This window comes from Nipponia nippon, unplaced genomic scaffold (genome assembly GCF_047370975.1).
Source record: "Nipponia nippon isolate SJK-2023a ecotype South Korea unplaced genomic scaffold, ASM4737097v1 scaffold_10, whole genome shotgun sequence".
NCBI lineage: Eukaryota > Metazoa > Chordata > Aves > Pelecaniformes > Threskiornithidae > Nipponia > Nipponia nippon.
In genome coordinates this window covers 24,162,687-24,184,479 of record NW_028262291.1, presented here as the reverse complement: position 1 = coordinate 24,184,479, position 21,793 = coordinate 24,162,687, and the positions used below count along the sequence as shown (strand labels likewise).

General features: G+C 36.4%; 1 protein-coding gene across 14 annotated transcripts in view; it reads left to right on the top strand.

The window, feature by feature from the left end:
• LRRC4C (leucine rich repeat containing 4C) overlaps positions 1-21,793 on the top strand; it is a 582,163-nt gene that overhangs the window by 547,677 nt on the left and 12,693 nt on the right. For 2 of the 14 annotated variants that reach the window (XM_087745988.1, XM_087745994.1), the window contains one exon: positions 4,448-4,550. The exons of the other annotated variants lie outside the window; for them this stretch is intronic. The gene's annotated coding sequence lies outside the window, so the exon portion shown is untranslated. The remainder of the gene's footprint in view (positions 1-4,447; positions 4,551-21,793) is intronic. 14 annotated transcript variants of the gene reach the window in all.

The following is a 21,793-nucleotide window of genomic DNA, read 5'->3' as shown; positions in this document are numbered from 1 at the left end:
CAGCATGAACTTTACAAATTCCGTGTGATCTAGGAAGTCTGAGGTATTGTTTCAAGCAAACTGAAATAAGGAAAAAAAATATTAAGATTCCTGAGCTGCTGAGGAAACCAACATTCCTTCTTTTATAAGCCTTGGTGCAAAGATGGGCCATAAGAAACTCTTGAAGAACCAGCTTAAGCCAAAATTCCAGAGCTTCAAAGGAACATGCTCCAGGGCCACCAGGTCCCTCACTGAGAAAGATGGGCAGAAAGATGGTCTTAGATATTGTCTCCAAATAGGGCTGACATGCTTTCTGGGCTTCCCACTCCACTGGAAACCCTGACAAATATGTCTTATTGCCAAGGATTTTGTGGAAAAAAAAAAAAAATGTCTTTTAAAATTCCTGACCGGCCTTATTATTCAGCCCACTAAGCATAAAATCAAATCTAGGAGGTGGCCATTAACTCTCAGTGAAGCCTGGCTTTCTTTTATTAAAAACAGCAAAAAGCAGTGGATATTTACACATGGACTGTAGCTGCTTCTGCAGCAAATCCCAGTACAGAAATCTGGCCAGTAGTCATTTCAAAGAACAGAAAGCATCATGACTGACTGCAGGACGGTAATACAATTTGACACTTAAAAATAATATCTCATTATAAAATCATAAGAATTGTCAATAGCAGCACAATGACTCACTGAGGCAGGTAACTCATTATCGTGACCTAAATATAAAGGAAGTAGGAATAGCTCTGTTGAAGAGGAAAGATTAAGGCATCCTGAGGGAGGAAAACTACCAGCAGCTAAGTTTGAGGACGTCTATATAGAAACAGTCATAATTTTAAATGTTAAGCTATTTTGTTATTTTTCATGCAATAATAAAACCTAATCACAGGAAAGACTTGAATTTTGGACTCTGCATTGTGTATAGAGAATCCTGGGAAACATGCCTGCTCACACAGTGTTACTAATAATAACGTAAATTATTAAAGCTGACAGAATTTTTATAGCTAATGCATGTGCTCTTTGCACTCTGCAATTTCTTCAGCTTGGACAATGAATAAACACCAATCATGTTTTGTTTCTGCAATTCGTGTGCCAACACAATGCTGTTATTTGTGCATTGCAGGAAATTGTTAAAATATAAAGAAGAAAATGTGAAAAACAGACAAATAATCTCTTGGGTTTAAATTAAATCTTCTGTTGACAGTATATTCTTGTAATATTCCTTTCTTTAATTGAAAATATAAATATCTAAACAATGCAAAATTTAAATACGTGTCCAATGGCTTTGATAATCTCATTATTAAGATTGACATCGCTCTTCATGATCTTTCTAATAAACAAAAATAAATTTTTGTTTCTATGTAGGAAAAAGCCATATTTTTAAACTGAGATCTTAAGCTCTAGAGTGATTTATGAAAACAAGTGATTAAAAAAAATGGTTTGCCTTTGTCTGAGCTCAAAAGAAAGGGAATTAGCAGATACAAATATAATTTTGTCAATCATTTCTATATCTTACTAAATTTTTGAATGCTTAAATCCTATTGATATGCACCATCAATAAAACACAACTTTAAAATAAATTTTGAGCATGCTGTGTTCAGGCACTTGAGCTTGCATTCTAAGGGTTAACTTTCTTTAGAACAATTAATAGAATAGCATTTGGGAGCTGGGCATTGATTTTAATGAAATCAGCTGACTAGGGTAAGTATACATTTGTAGAAATGCTAGGTAACTTAGAAAATATAGAGCCGGACTTTGACAGCTGTGGTCTAGAGAATTTTGTTATAGTTTTCTACAATTCTTGTGTATCATATTTTGCTCAATATTTCTGGTTCTATTTAAAGAATATTGCCGATGCAATTAAAGTTGCAGTGTATTCACTGTGTATGCGCATATACATACTTATTTTTAAGTTTGGTGCAGAAGGAAATGCCGTAGATTTATTTTTGGACTACGGTCACAGGAGTTGGAATTGCTTCTGTAAGCCAAAAGGTTTTCCTCAACAACTTTAGAACATGTCTTGTCTTCTAATTACTCTTTTTGCAAAGGATGGCCATGCTCAGAATTTCTCTGACTGCTTTATTCCTTGTACTCTCTTCCCGCTTTTGGGGTATGAATAGCTATCAGTACATGATTTCTCTCTCATATCCTGCCAAGGGAGGTCTCTACTGTGCACAGCAATGTGTTAGCAATTTAAAAGAATCCTTCCCTGCAGGAAGCAATAACACCAGAAATGATTAAAACAAAACCTAAAATGTCACCTTAAACTAATGAAATTCTATCATCAAGCAATACAGAGTTGACACTTCTGTGAGACCCTTTAAAACTCAGATTAAGAAGAGAAAATTAAACTTGAAATGAGAGGAAACAAAACCAGCTTTCCTTTCCCTGGCAAGAATTGAGTACAATATGTTGATTATTCTCAGACAAGCTGATCTCACAGTGACCCTAACTCAGCATAAAGAACAGCTAACAACATGGCTTTAGATGGCTAGCAATGTTATCTATTGTTCATAATCTTAAAAAATTAAATATTCATCTGTCTGGGAGCTAACTGATGTGTAGCTTCACTCCTATATCCCCTCATATGTAGGGAGACAGTTGAGGAACTGCCTTACTAGCTCAACCTTGGGATTATTCTCATCCATTTTCCCATCCCTGAGAGTGGGCAGTACAGAGTGCTTCAGTGGAAAGTATATGATTCCTGCACAGACGGCAGTTATAAAATAACCTGTGAGTAACGGAGTTTTCTTTTAAATTCATCTAATTATACATATATATCAATGCCTGCTTGGAAATGCAGGGTTTTGTAGCTTCTAATTCAGTTCAGTAAAGTTGTGGTTTTAAGCCACTTCAGATGTTCACAATAGCAACAAACCCCCCCTGACGCCCACACTTAAATCTAGGTAAGCCTCTACCCCTGGTGGTACCTCTTAGTGGTGAATAGCAGAGACCAGCTGCCTTTTTGGGGAGGACACCAGTGCTTATGTAGGTTCCTTGGTTTTAGTGGAGCACAGATGTGAGAGCACAGCACTGGGAAACTGTTTCTGTGAGCTGCAGCTTTCCTGAATAAGGAGTTTTAAGTCTTCTGTACGGGCACTCCTGCATCACTTAACAACACTACATTTGGCTGCACAAGACTGCAAAAAATATACATTTATAACATTTAGGCTGAATCCTGAGGTTGGAATCTTCAGCTGCTTTTAGGATCAAGTAGAAATGGGAACTTAACTCAGTCCCTGCACACTCCAGCATTTCTCTCTCAGCTGCTCAGCTGTGTGTGAGAGTTTAGATGTAATTTTGCCTTGGGCACAGAGCCAGTCCCTGCAACGCTGGGAGAAGTGATAGTTCAGGGCTGCTCTTTTACTTCTTTTCATCACTGCTGAGTGTTGTTTTACTTTCCTCATTTCAGAAAGAAACCCGTCATCCAGTGTGTGGGCTGTCAGCAGCTTCCTTGCTCTCTCATTTTTTTCTGCAGTACAGCCCAGCGGGGACTGCCATCCATCCACAATGTTTCCGCACCCTGGCTGCTCTGCCCCCAGCTGCCCAGCCTCCTTTGCCTGCAGTGCATATCCATAAATTTCCCCCAGAAGACACGCTATTGTGTGCAGCATGATCACTAAGGCAGCAGCTGAAGTTAGATAGAGAGATACAGCAGTCGGATGCCTACAAGGAGAGGTTTTACCATATTGGATCAGGTCACACAACCATGAAGTCCAGTATCTTGCTTTAAGCAATGAGCAATACCTGATGTTTCAAATGAAGCTGAAAGCATCTAAAAATGTAACTGGAGAATTGTATGTGTCAGAAGAAAAGAGTTTGTTTTACTGGCTCTGCGTGCCTATGAAATGAAAGCACAACTACTTCTATTATAGACCATAGAGCCATGAGTCCCTTCTGTGTCCGGAGTTGGACTTAGGAACACTTCAGTAATAATGACAGACTGTCTTTAATTGGTCTGGGGAAAAAACATGGTGAGAGTCAGAGAGGATGTGCGACTTTTAGACTTGGTGAAAAATGTCTTTTCTATCTTTCCATCTGAATTTACAGACAGGTTGGAATTTTCTTGGCCAAACTGACAAAACTCATTGAATTACATGCTGCTCAAGCTAGCACACTGTGCTGTTAATGTTGTTTCATTATATTTTATTGCTGATTGCAGGCCCACTGGTATGGAACACTGTGTGTTCAGATAAAGCTCCTCTGAAGCGCCAGTTTGTTGAAATAGTGGAACCCTGATAAGCATGTACATATTAAGATATCTTTAAAGGGTTATAAAAGCACTGTCCATCTACAAGTGTTCTTAGAAACCGATAGTGATTTCTATGTTTTAGTGATTATGTAATTTTAAAAACGGTGATCTTTGCTGGTTTTTATTGGCTGTGATAATTTTAATTGAATTGTATATGCTGGTGGTGATAATAAGACTAAAATGTTCTGTGTTTAATGTAATTTGATTTTCAAGGTTTCAGAAGGACCAAAACCATGGGTGCCAGATTTTTAGATGAAATCTTTGATGATGCGGAGTTTCAGGAGGTCTTCTTAGTGCATGCTGAATCCCAGCCACAGTAAGCTGTACATCTTTGATACACTGCTGGATATCTTTTCAAATGAAACACTAAATCCAGAACCTATAGCATTTTGTGGATATAAGGATATCAATTATGTCATAAGAACTCTTTTTTAAAAAGGAACAGGTCTTCAACAAAGAAAGACTTTCCAAGTGATTGAATCTTAGAAAAGTCAGGGTGAATTTTAGGTATACTATACAGATCTTTGTTCCTGTGTTGGTAGACTTGTTTCCCAATGCTGTTCAGTCCAAAGGATGAACTAGAACTCAAAAATTTCTTCAGCTATTGTAATTAAAAAATTGAGCTAGCAACTTCTTTTTTTTTTTAAATGTGAACTTTTTAGTCACATAGGAAGATATATTTGCCAGTTCCACAAGACATATTTTGAAGGAGATTTTGATTGATGCTGGGGACTGGAATGGAATTCTCTCATGTTTGTGTCTGGCCCAATACAGACACCACTAATTAGGAGAATGCTCTTTTGGTTCACTGTGCAGAGATTAGCTTCATTTCAGTGAAAGCAAAATCTTAGGTCCTGATTTAAAAACAGGTACTGCAGACGTTCCACAGAGGAAAACTCTTTGAAATTTCTCCTTACGTACATACAGTTCCCTGCATTTGTGCTTGGTAGTAGAGCATAATTAGAATTAAAATTAATGGATCATGTGACTACCCTCAAACAAGGCTAGGTTAGGGTGAGTCAGTAGGCAACTGAGTTAGTTAATTTCCTCTTTTGAAACCTTAATTCCAGTCCCTACCTCTTTTTTAAACATGTGTGTCTGTGAAATATGTATGCTTTGTATGTTTATACATGTATGTATTCATCTTTCAACTAACAACAGAATATATAGTCATTTGGGCTAACGTCCTTAGCAGGATGAAATAGCATTTGTAAATGTCATTATTTGTCTGGATCCTCACACTGCAAACAAGTATCTGAGGAACTGGTCTTAGCAGCTTTAAGGCACGATTATTCTATGAAACAGAAAATGGTAACAAAGACACTCATCTTCCCATTTCATTACTTCTCCCCAGAAGCAATTTTGTTTCATTTGCATGGCACAATATTCAAGTAGTTGAATCCTAGTCTCTCAGGACTGTCTCAAAGGACTGGTAATGGTTTCAAACCCTCTGCGTAAACATTGATTGCACACTATGATTCAGTACTTTCCCAGGTCCATCATTTTTCTTATTTCTATCTGGAGTGCAGCACTAGTAAGAACTTAAAAAAGGATGAGACTAAATTAGGGATAGAGGACATCACAACATGGTTCTCTTTCTAACTTAGAAATAGGTGATCGATATATTACTCAACTGAACCCAATACAAAAAGACTTTAAAAACTCCAGGAAAATGACAATAAACAATGCAATAACAAGCCACAAAGAGTAGCTCTAGCTCAGATCCTCAAAGCTAGGTAGATACCTTACTCCTGCTTCAGGAATTAAGGATTTGATTATCATGAAGTATGCTGGCTTCAGTCCTTTAAGTCTCCAAGTATCTATGCTTATCTGTAACTGACCCACAAGAAAATACATATGAGTGAGAGAGGATCAGGATGTAGCTTTTAACAGGGAAGAAAAGAATAGAGATCTTGTAAAAATTGAACAGGACTGCATTTCTTTTCTTCTAAAAACATGTGCAGTATAATGAACCTCTTTTGGAAAGAAAGTGTTTTTCTAATGATTTTACTGGGACCAGCATTTCCTCCTCAGAACCTAATTAAAAATGATTTCTTTTAGATAGTGGTTTGAGGTTATCTTGTAGGATGGATTAAACTCTCTTGTAAGGTCTGTAGAAATTAAATTCTTTAGATTTTTATCCCCAGGCTCTGCAAAAAAGCATTTTCAGGCTTCTGAATAGTTTATTATCATCAAAACCACTGTGTACATTTCAGTGTATTGCATAACAGGCTATTGTTCAGTAAATTCTATTGGAAGTGGTTTTAGAAGGGGGGAGGAGATGAAGACAAAATCATAATAATAAAAAAAGAATAAAAAGAAGGCAACTTAAAAAGTAAATATGGCTTAAAATTATTTTTTTCTGGCAAGCCCTATGTTTTTTGCATTGTGTACCTATTTACCCCTTAAGTTATAGATATGGCAGATGATCAAAGAAATAATTAACCATAAATCAATAATTCTATTTCATTCATAATTACATAAGAGCATTTTTCATGTTTAGTTTGCTGGGGTGCAACCTTTTCAGTTGTTTTTTCACACCACATGAGTCAATGGGACTAATGAGCCAGATAGGGCTGTAGTAATTAACTGAGATGAGCTCTCTCTTTTTTTTTTTTTTTTTTTTATCTGACCGTTTGTTGAAACAGACTGTATTACTCTATGATCTTGAGTCAGGAAGCTACTCTGCTGAGTTTCAAGATCAAATCAGCTTTGGCTCAGACTAAGTAATGACCCCTCCCAGCATCCTTCAGCAGCAGGGTGTAAATTTATAATCTTCAGTATCGCAGCAAAAAAGTTCTGCTACATATATTACAGGAATAACTCCATTAGCTGTGTCACAGGACTATTTTCTTCACCTAAGAGTTGCAGCTAATGGCAAATGTTGCACACACCACTCAGCTTTGCTGTGAGTGAACAAGTGATAGGGTAAATAATCCCTAAATTGCTTCCAAAAGCCGAGTTTTAATTCTGTTTTTCCATAACATATTTAACTTGTGAAGATAGATCGTTAGCATTGCTCAGGTACAACAGGTATCTGATACTACATGTAGGCAAGTATAGGAAAAAAAAATCCCTGAAAGAGTGGCTTGTTTGGACAAATGCCATTTTCAGGTCCAGAAAACTTTGAGTTCTACCCTATTAAGTAAGTATGAATACTGTATTCATACATTCTTCCTACTCCGACATTTTGAGTTATACTGTAAACTATATCAAAACTGCATTTTTGAATGCATTTTGGACAATAAACTTCATGTCTTCAATCAGCTATAAAATAATTTTTGAAGTGCAATCTCTTGGCAAAGCCTTTCTGCAGTTTCCAGATTTTGCAACCACCTGCTTTGAGTAACAAGAAACGTTCTATTAGCTCATACTTGTCTTTGTGTGACTAAGAAAGAAATCAGCCGTCAAAGATTATGGGTACTGTTTTCTAATACAGTCCTGATTGATAGTTTTATACACTTTGTTCTAACTCAATTGAAGTGCTATCAGGCCTCATTAAGATCAAACTTTCAAGATAATGGAAGGCTGTGATCTTCTCCAATATACGTTGTTAACTTGTGTTTAACATAGATCTGTAACTTTAAACCAAAAGGCCAGATTTCTGCATATTGCATAAGAGAATGTGATACTGGTAAGAGGTATGGCATTTGCCTGAAGGGGCAAGTGGCAAACAGCAGTGTAATAGAAACATGTAGAAGCAATCATCCTAATTTCCCTTTTGAAATCCTCTTAATCACTTCATTGGTCAGTGGCACATGAGTTGTCCTTGAGTGAGCTGACTGGGCAAATAAGGGAGATAAAGTCAACATTCATTTGATTTATGCAGTTCAAAACAATTGATCATTTAGTACCTGATCATGTAAGTAAACCTAAAGTGGATTTAATACTATCGAGAAGACAACATTGGTTAGACAAAAGCAAGAAAGCAAGCTTCAACTTTGGACCTTTGAGTACTGATCCTGAATTTGTTTGTATGGTTTTGGCAAGTCATAATTCATCAGGAGAGGAGTAAAAAATGGAATTTAAATACTTATATTCTGCTCCCTTTAATGTCTTCATTCCAGAGAGAAGACTGTCATGTGTATCAAACACTTAATTCCTCATAACCATCATCCACAACTCCTAGAAACCTCCCTTTGCTTATTTCTTGTGACAGAAATCAATTAGTCATTGTAAAGAACAGAGACACAAAAAGTTGTAAGGGATTGTTTTGACCCTGCTGTTGATTAAATTCAAACGTTTTTGAGAAATACTGCACTAAATATAATTTTCATAAGAATATAATGAACTAATTACCAGATAGATATTAAAAGACTAATCTTTGTTCTTGTTCATTAACAATGAACAAAGAGATGTGGTATCTTTTTTTGTTGTTGTTTTTTTTCTTAAGTGTATGTCCATTTGCCCTCAGTTGTCTGTCAGCAGCACTTGGATAAAACTGTGGGATCAGGAGTTTGAGAAACTATCTAAATGGATGCAGTGAGCCAGATCCTGTGCTAGTGAAGCTACACTGATTTATACAAGCTGTGGATATGGCCTGTGAATTTTATTTTTGACAGTAAACACTATTACAGCATAGTCAGGACTTTCTACAGGCGTTCTTCATGCTATAGAGCACTGGCTCAGCACCCATAACGGTAATTTTGTGTTGAATGACCTGATCTTCATGTACTGAATTGAAATGGAAACTTCCCATTGAAAGAACATTCCAAGATAGCAAAATTCAGCATGTGTTCTGAAAAAAAAAAAAAAAAATTCCCAGGGGACTGAAGAATCAGGTCACTTTAGTTGAAGTATGAAGTGTGGATCTTTGAATTTTATTCATGTTATTGATGATTGTGCCACCATGTAATGGGCAGAATGGCATGGCCAACAACCTTCATAAGGCAGAAGGTCTTCACAAGGCCACTCCCTGGGATAGATATGCTAGTTCATATTAATGTATGAGAGAAAGGAAAGACTGAATGCCCAAACTAATCAATAGTGATCCCTCTGGAGTTTGTGTCCAGCTATAGACCTTGCATCCACAATATATAGAGAGAAATTAAGTGAAAGTGTTTTTGTGGCAAATGGAATCAGCCATTAATCCTTGCAGTCTGCAAGGAAGGTGCAGCAAGCCCATGTTCAAAATCCTTGAATCAATAGTCTGAGAATCAGAATTTCAAGAAGAGGACAGTAGTAGGCCTATATCAACTGTCAGGTACTCTCTGCTGTGTCTGCATTGTCTGTTCAGCAATCACTAATGAAATTATTCCTCACTCCATAGTATGTTCGTACTTTGCCTTTCAGTAAAAACTGGGAGATAAAGAATAGCAGTGAAGAGCAATTGAATATGGTCTACTAAGTGCCTTTCTTACTCTTAAGTACTGCTTGTTAAATTTCATTTTGAAAAATGAAGCAGTACTTAGTATAAATGTGAGGGATCCTAGTGAGAAGAAAAGCACCCCAAACCATTAAAAGAAAGATCTGTTCTTTCTGCTGCTGTATAATTTTGAAATGACTTAGCATTTTGTACTATACTTAAGGAAAAAAAAAATTGCTGACAACTTGGACACTAGACTGCAGGTAAATGAAATTTTAAAAGGAGGATTTAGCACTCTTTAAGAAGGAAAAATGAAGTTTGTAAGTTCCTGGCAGACCCTTAATTAAATTGAAAGGTGTCTTGCTATGCTACTTTTATACATTAAGGAGAAACTATTAAGGCTGTTTTGCTGACTGCAGTATACTGCAGTCTTGCAGGTCACATTGCTGGGCTGCTTTGTGGAGCAGCAGCAAACTCTCCCCCCTTAAACGTCTGTAAAGAATTATGATAAGATTTTAATACAGCTTTGCTCTCTTGTTCTTGTCATTACCTAGAGGGGACTTTAAATCCCAGTATTTGCCACTGAATATTAATTTGTTACCTGTTTTAAGTAAGAAAAGAAGCAGCAGTTGCTGAAGGCAGTCTAAACAGCAGATACTGAATGTTTATAGATCCCACCAAATCATGGCTACTCTCTTGCAGTATTCGTATTCACTTTTAAGAAGAGGTAAGATAATTCATGGCTCTCTTTCCCAAATAATCTCTCATGCCCTGGCTCACTCAAGACAAATGTCAGGCATAAGAGAGACTATCTAGCACATGCTTCTGCAAATACTCATAGATAGATTATCAGTATGCATATGTTACTCTTGACTAAAGGATGTGGAGTACTAGTCTGCTCATATTGGATATCTAGCTTTCTGTCTGTCCTGAGAAAGATCTGTTGTATCTGCTGAACAAGAAGCTATTTTAGCAATTCCATAAAAGCAGATTGTTCTTCCAAGTTAACCCTACAGCAGTGCTCTAGTGCTATTCTGACAGAAATACTGTTCTCTAACATGATACAAGTGAATGAGAAAACCACTCCACCTGGAGTCAAGCCTTCTTTCGAAAATGCACTTTCTGAACCAGTAGGGAAATATACCCTAATTGTTGTTGTACGTCAAATTTGAGCATAGATATATACCCCACAAGTTTGCCTTTGAGTTCAGCTGAAGATAGCAGTCTTCAGTATTTCTTGATATAACATGGTAAACTATAAAAAACCTGCTATGTTTCTCTCCAGAAATAGCTAGATTTCAGTGGAGAATAAGGTAATTCTGATAAATATATATATATATATATATATATGCTGTTTGTCAATGTAGGATTTAAAGCTCACAGGGAAATTTCTAGATAAAAGTCAGTATATAACTGTAAGCTTTTACCATCTATTAGTCAATGTAAAACCTCCTAAATCCCATGTATACCAGACATAACACATAATAAAGGTTGGGGATAAAGACCTCTCTTCATTCATTGTGGGGTACATCTACTGTTTTTATTTCATAGCTACCATTGCAATCCTATATTTCATGGTACTAAGGAAGAAAAAAGAGAAAAAGAAAGGAGACAACTTATTATTTAGATAAAGGAAAGTTGATTTTTTAAGAACTAAAATTAAATCCGTTCTTAATGTATGATTCCATTCTTTCAACATTTCAGCAATCAGCAGAGAGATCTTTATTACACAGTGGAAACAAAAACATTTGTCTTATCTTTACCATTTCAAGCCTGTTTTATAAAAGCTGCATTTTCATAGCAATTGGCTATCTGAACCTTCTGATATTTCTCAAGAATGGATCAGTCTAGTTTAGAGGGTAACAAGGATCACAAACTTAAGCTGCAATAAAAATCATTCTGGTTTCATTGACTTGAGTAGAGCAATGCCAGTCTATCCCACCTAAGAACTAGACTAAATTCAGACAGTTTCTGTAGAATTACAGAGAAAAAGATTGCCTTCACACTTCTGGAATGGAAATAATTATAAAGAAAAGAAGCCACAGGAGTGTGTTATGTATATCACTTTTTTTTTTCCCTCCTCAGAGCCATAGAGGAGCTCACATATAAAATTTTTTTTTTCCATCATCCCTTCCCTGATAGTGATAGCTTAGGTTTAGATCTATGGCTGCAGTATTAGAGGAAGTTCTTAAATCTGTGCATGCTCCTTATCTCTGATACCCAGCAGCTCTCCTGTCTTCTATCAAATCCTTCTGAGATTTAGATCCCTGTCCAGAAATCAAGTCTAGTAAAGGAGATCTCTGTGCTTCTGTGTGAAGAATGTGAGACACAACTCCCTGTAGTCTTTGCTAGTTCTAGCTGTTGTTATTATATCTTGTCACTTCCTGAGCTTTCTCAAGTGTTGAACATATGGACAGCAGTATGAGTAAAGAAATGAAGGCGTTTTTCCCAAGATGCTTAAACCCAGGTTTTAAAATCATTGTTGCAGATCAAGGCCAGAAGTTGACAGCCAATTACTTGGTAATAGCTTGGTAGCTATTACCAAGTGGATATAGCTAGAAATATCAAGCAAATAGCGAAATCTACTCTAATTATGTAATCTTCCAGACTAAATGGTCCACTATGTGATGTAGGTCTGTAAGGCAGAGCAATGCTGAGGATATATACACTATACAGTGTCGGTATTTGAATGCAACATTAACACTTACATTTATCATTGTTCTTAGCAGCCACATGGAACTGGCGTGAAATATTCTGATAAGAGAGTGCCTGATGATGCCAAAAGTCTTCAGAGGCATGCTTCATGGGAGGGCTGCGTTATCAATGTATTTGTGCACTTGAAGTGCTTACATGGCTCCCTGCTAATGACTGCCTGAAAATATTTAATGTACTTATCCTCATGCATCATTCTGCAGTAGAGAGTATAGATAAGAATCCAGGAAGTAGTTCTCAGCCAGAGAGGTCTGGACACATTAGCACTTTTGTCATTCAACTGTATTTTTGATGTACTCGGGTTGGACAAATAGTTAGAATTTAAAAATTCAGAAAATATTTTCCTGATAGGAAACAAATAGTTTTATTAGAAATAGCATTGAACTATATTTTACAAAGTGCATTAGGTATACCTATGCATGCATAAACACATGTATTTGCATGCAAGCTTCATTGGCTGCTTTGTTTCAATACTACCTTTAACTATATGACCAGATCATATTTTTCCCATAGTAACCCTGTGTCTTTCAATGTACAGAATGAAAAAAACAACCTGAATTCAGTACTTAGGCTTATATCAGGAACGTTCTCCTTTTTTTGTAACTATTTGTTACCATAAAGTATGACAGCTGCTTTAAAGCTATGTTGAGTGTCTCTGTACAACTTTCAGTGACTATATTATAGGTTTATCCCTGGCATGGAACATTTCATCTGTAAATGGTTAAAATTTTACAAAGTTGTAAGAAACTGAAAACAGTCTTTCACAATGGCAGATGTTGAACATCCTTAATAATAGATGGTATCACTGCTGTCTGTGATAAATATATTCGTATTGCTATACAAGTCAGCATAGTAATGGAAAGCTTTACTGCAAACAGGCATATTTATATCCTTGATCTTTGGTGATATTTATACCATCAGCTATCAAACTTATTTTAATTTGGACAGATAATTTTCAAATTTGTTTTGAACCTCGCTCTCTTGCTATACATTTTTAAAGTAGCAGAGTAATTTCTTGGAATCTTTTAAGAATCCAATATGTTAATATCTTGACATTTTAAAATATTACATTGCTTTTGTTTCATAGCATGCTTTCATATACATGAACTCTGTCTTTTTAGCAGTCTCAGTTACTACTTTTTCTTTTATGTTATGTGACAGTTTTAATTAAATGAAAATTAAATTTCCATCTCCCTGAAAACTATTCTAAAAGAATGGCATCAAACCCCTAGTGCTTACATCAGCAAGAAATCTGCGGTTGGCTCTGTATAGCAAATTCTTATTGACATGTGAGATGGAGTCCTAACTCCACTGAAATAAAAGACAAAACTCCCATTAGTTTCTGTAGGAGTCAATTTTTATCCATGATTTTCTCTCATGGATCTAGTTAAAAATGAAAGTCTGTGGTGGGCTCATGAACATAGAATACTGTATCAGCACCTCAGAGTCTGAACAGCTGAACAAGCAGGCAGCACTGCTGATACTGGACATTGTATCCTGTTGGTTAACTTGAAGCCGATAAACAACACTTCAGTGAAAATTATCATTTGCTAAAGAAGTATATGCCAGCTTTCCTGGATCTGATACGAATTTCATATTGATGTAATAATACTTTGAATTTGGCCAGTGATTTCAATAACCAGGCTGTAAGCAGCCTACATAGAGAAGATATTCCATTGCATAAGTGTATATTCATCAAATTAAAAACCATGCCTGCATGAAAATATGAAGTAATCTATTCTTTTTCTCTATAAGACTTATCACAATGTAAAGTTTCAGAGAGGTAACAACTTCTCTATCTTCATAATTTATGATTCTTGGATTTATAGATGGTCTGAACAGAAAAAGAATGACTCACATAATTTACCACTGTTTCTCGCAAACTCCTTTGGAGCCGTTCATTTTCACCAAGCTTCATTCAAACCTTTCTTTGTTAATGATAACTTTTCCAGGCAGATCTAAATTATCAATTCTTGAATTAGTCCATATATTCTGTGAAGATATGCACTATGTTTTGGATACATCAGGAAAACACGTTGGGGTGGATGATACGGGATTGTGCTAGTGCCTCATTTCAGCCCATGTAGAAAGAGAATGCTCCAGTATTAACAAGTTACTTCAGAATTAATTTAACATTTGAATAAAATTAAAACAGTTCAAAATAAAAATACATAATTATTTTTGTTTGCAGTGTTCAAAGTAGATGACACAGTTATAAAATTAGACTTTGTTAGGTCTTTTTGGTTTTGCTTCCAGTGCTTGACTAAGCTGTCAAGGGAAATGATGCTTTTTACCTGTTAAGGTAAAATTCAAATGTAGTCTTATAAATACATGTATGACCCTATGACTATGCTTTATATAAACATATTTTGGGGTAAATGCACTTATTATTGGAATTTAGTAATTAAAACATTAGTAATTAGTCACTTTAGAGTGAAACTGGTTTTGGACCATGCTATCTGTCAAAAGTACTGTGGTCCATGAAACATTATCAGTCCCTTACCAGATCAGAAACAGATGTTTATGGCAGAAGGACCATCACTTGAGAGGATATTGTTATTGCAAATGGGAAAGGTGAAGTTCATGTTATCTTGGTGCCAGAAGATACTTTGCCTAGTTGCATGTGAAACAGTTATGAACCTCTTAACTATTATCCTCTTCCCTTTCCTTCTTCAGCTAGTGAGGGTAGTTCCCTGAATGTGAACTGTTGTTCTTTTTCAAGTGATTTACATCCTCCTAGTTGGATAGCCCCAAATGATAATGAATTTGAAACATCACATTTTGCCACTTGTACAGTTCTATGGCAGGAATTTTCTTTCAGGTTGTTTTAAACATTTATATTTAAAAATCAGTTCAGGGCTTGCCAAGACCCTGTCTGACATGAGGCTTAAATGAAAGCTTTCCTGTGGCCAAGGATCAGAAGGTCATAGCACATATATTGGAGACCCTTGCCAAGAGGAAGCTTTGAGAACAGTTCACAGGGAAAAGGTGACAGTAGGTCCCCAGGAGTCCCTGCCCATTCCCATTGTAGGAAGGATTGGACTGGGTCCCAGGTGATCCATATTGGTGTTTGTGACCGGTTCTCTGGGTAGAAGAGACAAACACTTCTCATGAGATATCCAATGAGTTTCAAGAAGGAATAACATGGCAACCATCATAAATTGTAATTTCAAACTCACAATGTATTTCTTCAAACTTGCCATCTATAGTATCAACAGCTTGCGGCAGGTACTTGATAATATGTACCAAACCAGAACAGCATCTGAATACAGTCCTGTAGGAGAAGGAATGAGAGAAAGAATACGCAGATGAAATGACAAATTTAGGATATTTAATGCATTTCTGGAAGGTGTACAAATACTATGATAAGAAGAGTAATACAGGAATCTGTAGAATAGGACAGAACAATTTCTAATATTTAATCAAATATAGTTTTAAATGCTATGGTGTGTTGGTCTTCTAAAACTTGATGATCACACCTTTTAATACGTACATAAAGTCCACATTCTGGTGGAAATGTGATTCAGGAGTTCTGGGTCCCTGTCCTGCCTCTGCTGCTGACACCTTTCATTATAGCATATCCACTTGGACTCTTGTGGACTGCTGTGAGCAAGATTCATCCATGCTCCGCTCAGATGCAGACTCTTTCTTTGTGCTTTTAGGGCCAGGCTGGAGGAACGCTGTGAGGCACCTTAGCTTGGGGTCAACAACAAGCTAACTGTTACTACAAGGCTATCATTTGGAGCAACATGCATTGCATCTAGTCAGCATGGAGTGTGAAGCTCATGTTTGCAAGGTATCATATAGACACATGCTAAATTTTGCCAACTGATTTAATCCATTATTGCCTCAGTTTCTTCAGCCATAAACTAGAACAATATTACCTATCTCCTTTCCAGAGGCCTTGCAAGGATGTGTTTATGTTTCAAGTCTTATTAAGGCGATCCAATCAAGGATGCATTATTGCCAAAACTCCCACTGTATGCAAAGGGCCCTAGGGTCCCTACATTCATGCAACTCCCAACAACAGAAGTATCAGGTCAAAGTTTGTTGTTCAGATCCAGGAAAATACTTGTAAGTAGCTGTTATAGTCCCCCTGAATCATCGCATAGTTTCACTCTTGATTTTATTCCACTAGCTGCATCCTAAATTGAATCAAAACATTTTCCCACTTGTAATATTTAAAGGTGTACAAATACTGTATGCAAGAGCACCTGTGACCTATTCATAGCCCAGCAGTGATAGATCTGGTAATAATGTGCTTGCTGTTCTGGCTGTGCTGCACTTTGGTAACACTTAGGGTTTAATTGAAATACACCCTGACCTTGGTTTTGTTCATGAGGCATAGAATGGACATAATTACTATGAATCTACTGAGGGATATTATGGCAAAATGTCATATTACTAATTTTGGCTCCTCACACCCTTCTGCAAAAAAAAAAATCACAAATCTCAGTAAAAAACAATGTGCTGCAGTTTCACAGAAGTCCTAAAACAAGTAATTTTCCAAAAAATTAACTTCTTACATTTCTCTGTACCTATTTTTTCTCTCAAAACACTATCACAGTATGATAATTGCATTGCCCCTAACAGTTTCATATTCCTTCATAATTAAATAAACAGCTTGTAAATTGCAGACCACAAAATGCCTGTGTTCCACTCTTACCTTAAGGGGTTTCCATAGTTACCAAGGACAAGAAGTTCAACCATCATTTACCAGTCTCGAGGCTATTTGCAGCCTTAACTTTTTATCTCATGTCTCTTTTTCTCTTTGTCTCTTTGTTTATTAACAGAATGAGGGAGTAATTTGGACTCAGTTAGCCACTACAAATGCAATGATGCAAAATGGACTCAGTGCTTTAGTGTGTTATTAGCTGGGTATGTTTCTCCCAGAAGGTATTTTAGAATAATGCATACTAGCAATACAGCTATAGTTATCAAGGTTATGAAATACCTATCAAGCACTTCTCCAACTCAACATCATATAATTCAGACTTTAAAAAAGGAAAATACCTTTCTTGACACAGCATTATGGCATAGAAGTATTTAGTATTATTTTAATTCATACCCCAAAAAACATTGGTGCAGATTTTGCATGGCTGCTTTAATATAATTCCCTTTCATCCCTCAGTCTGCTCTGTTTTACATATTACAAAATTCATTTGGAAAAACTGCACTTGTTATGGCAAAAACTCGATTTTTTTAGGCCACTGAAATGGACAATCCTCTGATTTGCTAATCTCAGAATAATCTTAAAATCTTTCTAAATTACTTCAAATTTTACCAGAGCATCTCTGTTGCCAAAGTATAGAAACTACTATTGATCCACAGCTTCATTGTATGTTCATCAGACTAAAATATTTCTGTCTTCTAGTTTATATTATCTGAGGTCAAGAGCTCAGCAAGGCTCAAAGAATGATTTTTATGGGTAACAAGAATATTCAGTATTAGCACATTCAGTAGACAAATGCACATATTGTAATTTAGGAAAGGATGTTTTGGGCTTTAAAAGCTAGAATTCAGTTTTCTAAGATTAAGATGAAATTTACTTAAGGGCAAGTATATACTGTAATTGCCATTTTTTTTTTGTTGCTTTTCATTATATTGGCTACATATGTATATGCATTCTTAGACTATGTGGTGTTCTGATCTGATATTTCTTACATCTGTTTTTATAGTTTGCTAGTAAGGAGAAAATTTTGGAAGGAATTGGGAATAACATCTTGGATTCCATCAGCCTTGCACTTTTTTGGCTTTGCAACTTTTAAAAGACACATTTTAATATTTCATATACCTAACCTGCAGATTTTTGCATGCTAGTTTGAAATCCTGTAGTATGTTATTGAAAAGGATGCTAATTTATACAATTCAATGCTTCCATGTAAAAAAATTGATAATATCCTACCAGGCCAAAACTAGTTTGTTTGAAATGAAGTATCGTTCTAGTACCTTTAAATAGATGTTGTCTTAAATTACTACTAGTCTGCTAAAAACAAAGAAATACTATAGTGTTTCAAAATAATGACCCCAGTGTGACAGGAGTGAAAATTGCATTGTTTTGGAGCAGTGCTTTAGAACATCATATAATTTTTTATTAAGGGTTGTTCTTATATTAATTTTGTTGTGGTTCACAGATGCCTTCCAAATGGGGATCTGTGATTTTGCTTTGATAATAAACCAAAAAGGGATTAAGAAAGCATCCTTTCAGTAGTTATGGATATACCTTGGTTTAATTGTTGCTCACTGAGGTATTTCTGGCATAAGATACTGAAATCCTGAAGGCGCTTGTATGACTTCCCCTTATATCATGGTTGGCACATGAGATGTAGTGACATGTTGTTGTAATGAAGAGAATTTTGTTATCAGGGCTATTGTAAAACTTTTTCTGTACAGTTGCCTGTTTCCCCTTACATAAATATCTGTCCAGAAAAATATAGCAGATGAAACAAATGAAAAAGGTTCAGAGAAACTCTGTTTTATCAACTGAACTAGTGAAGTGAGAAGACCAAAATGGGACTTGAATAACCCAAGGGATAAGTGACGAGGTAGAAAACCTTTTTACCTTTATGTAATTGGTTTGAATCGAGGCCAAGTCAATACAGAACAAAAGTTCCTAATGTCTACATGGGGTCTCAAGAAAATGAATCCAAATTAACTTTGAAAAAGACTAGCTAAACTACATTACATTCTTTTACAGACACTCTTAATTGAAATTACAGTGGCCTTGATTCAATTTAGCTTAAATTAAATTCTAAATAAGAGTGTCCACACAAAGATTTAATGCAATATAATTAACTCACTTTAAAAGTTAATTCCAATTAAATTTCTAGAATGTTTCTGGGTGGACTACTACCAAGCTGTTTTGTGGTGGCTTTTATGAAAGAATTTAAGTTAGTTCATCATGAATAGTTCATAGATTGCTCCTTTTCATACCACTGTGAGCAGTCTGAACAGAAAGATTAGGACTGTTTTGTTCTCTTCACCGTTTGAGTGACATCCAGGGAAAGGTCAATAAAAAAGCCAAATAATTCCTCTTAATAAAAATAAGTATGTCCTAAAGAAATATCCATTACATATTGTCTGATGTTTCCTATGATTTTCCTATAAAATTAACAAATGTTATGAGTTGTACTGAGGATACAAAGTGCAAATGACTCTTGAGAATAAAAGAATATTTATTTCTCAATAAATAAATAAAGGGATATACCAGACTGATGTTGTGTAAAACACTGTGAAATGTCTTAATTTGCAGCTAAAATGCAAATATTTTTGCCTGGACCAATGCACACTAAAATTCTCATTTTTAAAATGTCTATTTCATGTTCATTTCTGTTACCTGAAGTTAAAGAGAATATTTTAAGGAAGACATGACAGAGGAAACATGAAATCATGCTGCAGAATGAGGGGTGTGAAATAAAGCTGTTTTCTGTGTAACAAAATGAAAGAAAAGAAGAAAAAGGCAGACTGGATCAAACTCATCCTTGATTGAACTCCCCTGAAATCAGTGGTGATTCAGGAGGATTGAATGTGTCCAATCACATTTAGGTCTTTCAGGTCAGTGTCTTAGTGAGTCAGCTGAGTCTTAAAAGGCTTGCAGAAAAGAACCGGGAAGTATCTGTGGTACAGCAATATCCACTCTGCCTCCTACACTTACATGCTTCAAGGGGCCATAGAAAATCCCGACTATGTCCCGGAGTGAAACAGTGAAACATGCAAAGAGAATAATTTGCATTGTGAGTGTTTTGATTTATCTGGTCTCATGAGTAATCAGTTTGCATTGCAGGGCTGCCTATCTAGCCCTCTTTGGCCTCCACTGTATTTAACTAAAAATAAAATAAAAACCAAATAGATAAAAGCTGCTGGGCTTTGAAACCTCCAAGGTTTTTAGTCATTATTGCAATAGTTCCCTGAACTGTTATTGAGACTTTTAAAGTCCTACGGCAGTGAAAAGGGAAAACTGATTTTTAAGAATGGAGGAAAAGATACACTGCTATATAGTTGCAGTGATGGGTTTTCACTGTAAAACAGTCTGTTTAAAAAAAAACCATACACCTCAGACAGGAGCTAATCCACAAGAAAAATAAAAAATAAGATTAGAAAAAGAAAGATATGAGATCTACTGTAACCCAGTTTACTGATTTTGCATGATGATTATTGTAATGCTCTATTAAGAACATAATGTGTTCCTTTGTTGGTGGCAAAGACATTCAATAGAGAAAAAGAATGGTGTCATTGTACGGCATGCAAAGTGTTTGAACTGAAAGCTCTAGTCCTCGGGGGTTCAGCCAGGTGGAAAGGAATTTCAGGACAGAAAAGGCACAGAGGGGAGCAGGAGGGAATGGTGAGTGAATTGCTAGCAATGTGGTTCCATCAGCCCAACCCTTCACAGCCATATGGGGACATGCATCTGAGGCTGCAGGAGCATTTGCAGAGCAGATGTTGGTAGAGGATTTCTGACCCCTGTGGAGCTCCCTGCCCACAGTTCAGTCTCTGTTCTGGGATGAGGGTTTACCCTCATGTGTTTCAGTATTTTGTGGAGCTAAAACAGATTGTGTGTCTCCTGGTATCTACACTGAAATTCCCTTGGCTTCATCTGCTGGCATTGCTGCCAAAAGAGGATCAGTCTTAGGCCCTGAGAGCATTCAGAGTTCCTGAAAAGAGAGTCAAAAGACTCAGTTCTGCATAAGGTCATCCTGGGATTTAGACCTATTTTTATTGCTGTACTCCATGCTGTGTTCCATACAGAAACTATTTTCAGTTCTCTGGTGCTGATACTACTGGAAGAGACTTCCCAGCATAATTAGCTGCTTGATGCACCTAGCTCCTCTTCATATGTTTGGAAATCTGCCATTTAATTTGCAACTGTAGAGTGGCTTGTTTACGAAAAATGCAGATATCTTTCCAAAGGGTTTTTCTCTCAAAAACCTCTCTAAAAGGGTGTGGTGTACAGCATACATAACTGCACTATATAAAGTGAAGCAAAGGTGCATCTTCTGAATGCATTCACATATTTGTCAACTTGAAAAAAGTTATAAAAAGTGATCTGAATGCTCCTCATCCTGAGATTTTTGGCACATGGCTGAGGGAGAGTTGTGATGATTTAACTGTGTTTTAGTTGAGATTTAACTGTGATGTACTTGTGATGATTTAATTTTACTGTGGTAGTTTAATCACCTGATATCTGATAGATTCTGTCTATATTTTCAGTGCAGTGAGATATAGCATCACATCTCATTTTTTAATGGCAGATGTACAGCATCAGCCAAAGTGTGTTAGATCATGCTGTATCATGAACCGTATATTGGGATAAAGCCATGGCCTTTGCACTGCACCGCTCCGCTGCTGAGACAGTTATTTATAGACCCACAGACTAGACAGAAAGCTAAGCATGAGTTGCCAACAGCAAGTAAACTGCCAGTGATCCATCTAAGGGTCACGGGAGCTTGGGAAAATATCTTTGCCACCTGCCATACCTCATTAGGCAGATCTTTGGGCATGGTGTAGAAGTTCTCTTTTGTAATCAAAGCCCACCATTACAGGAA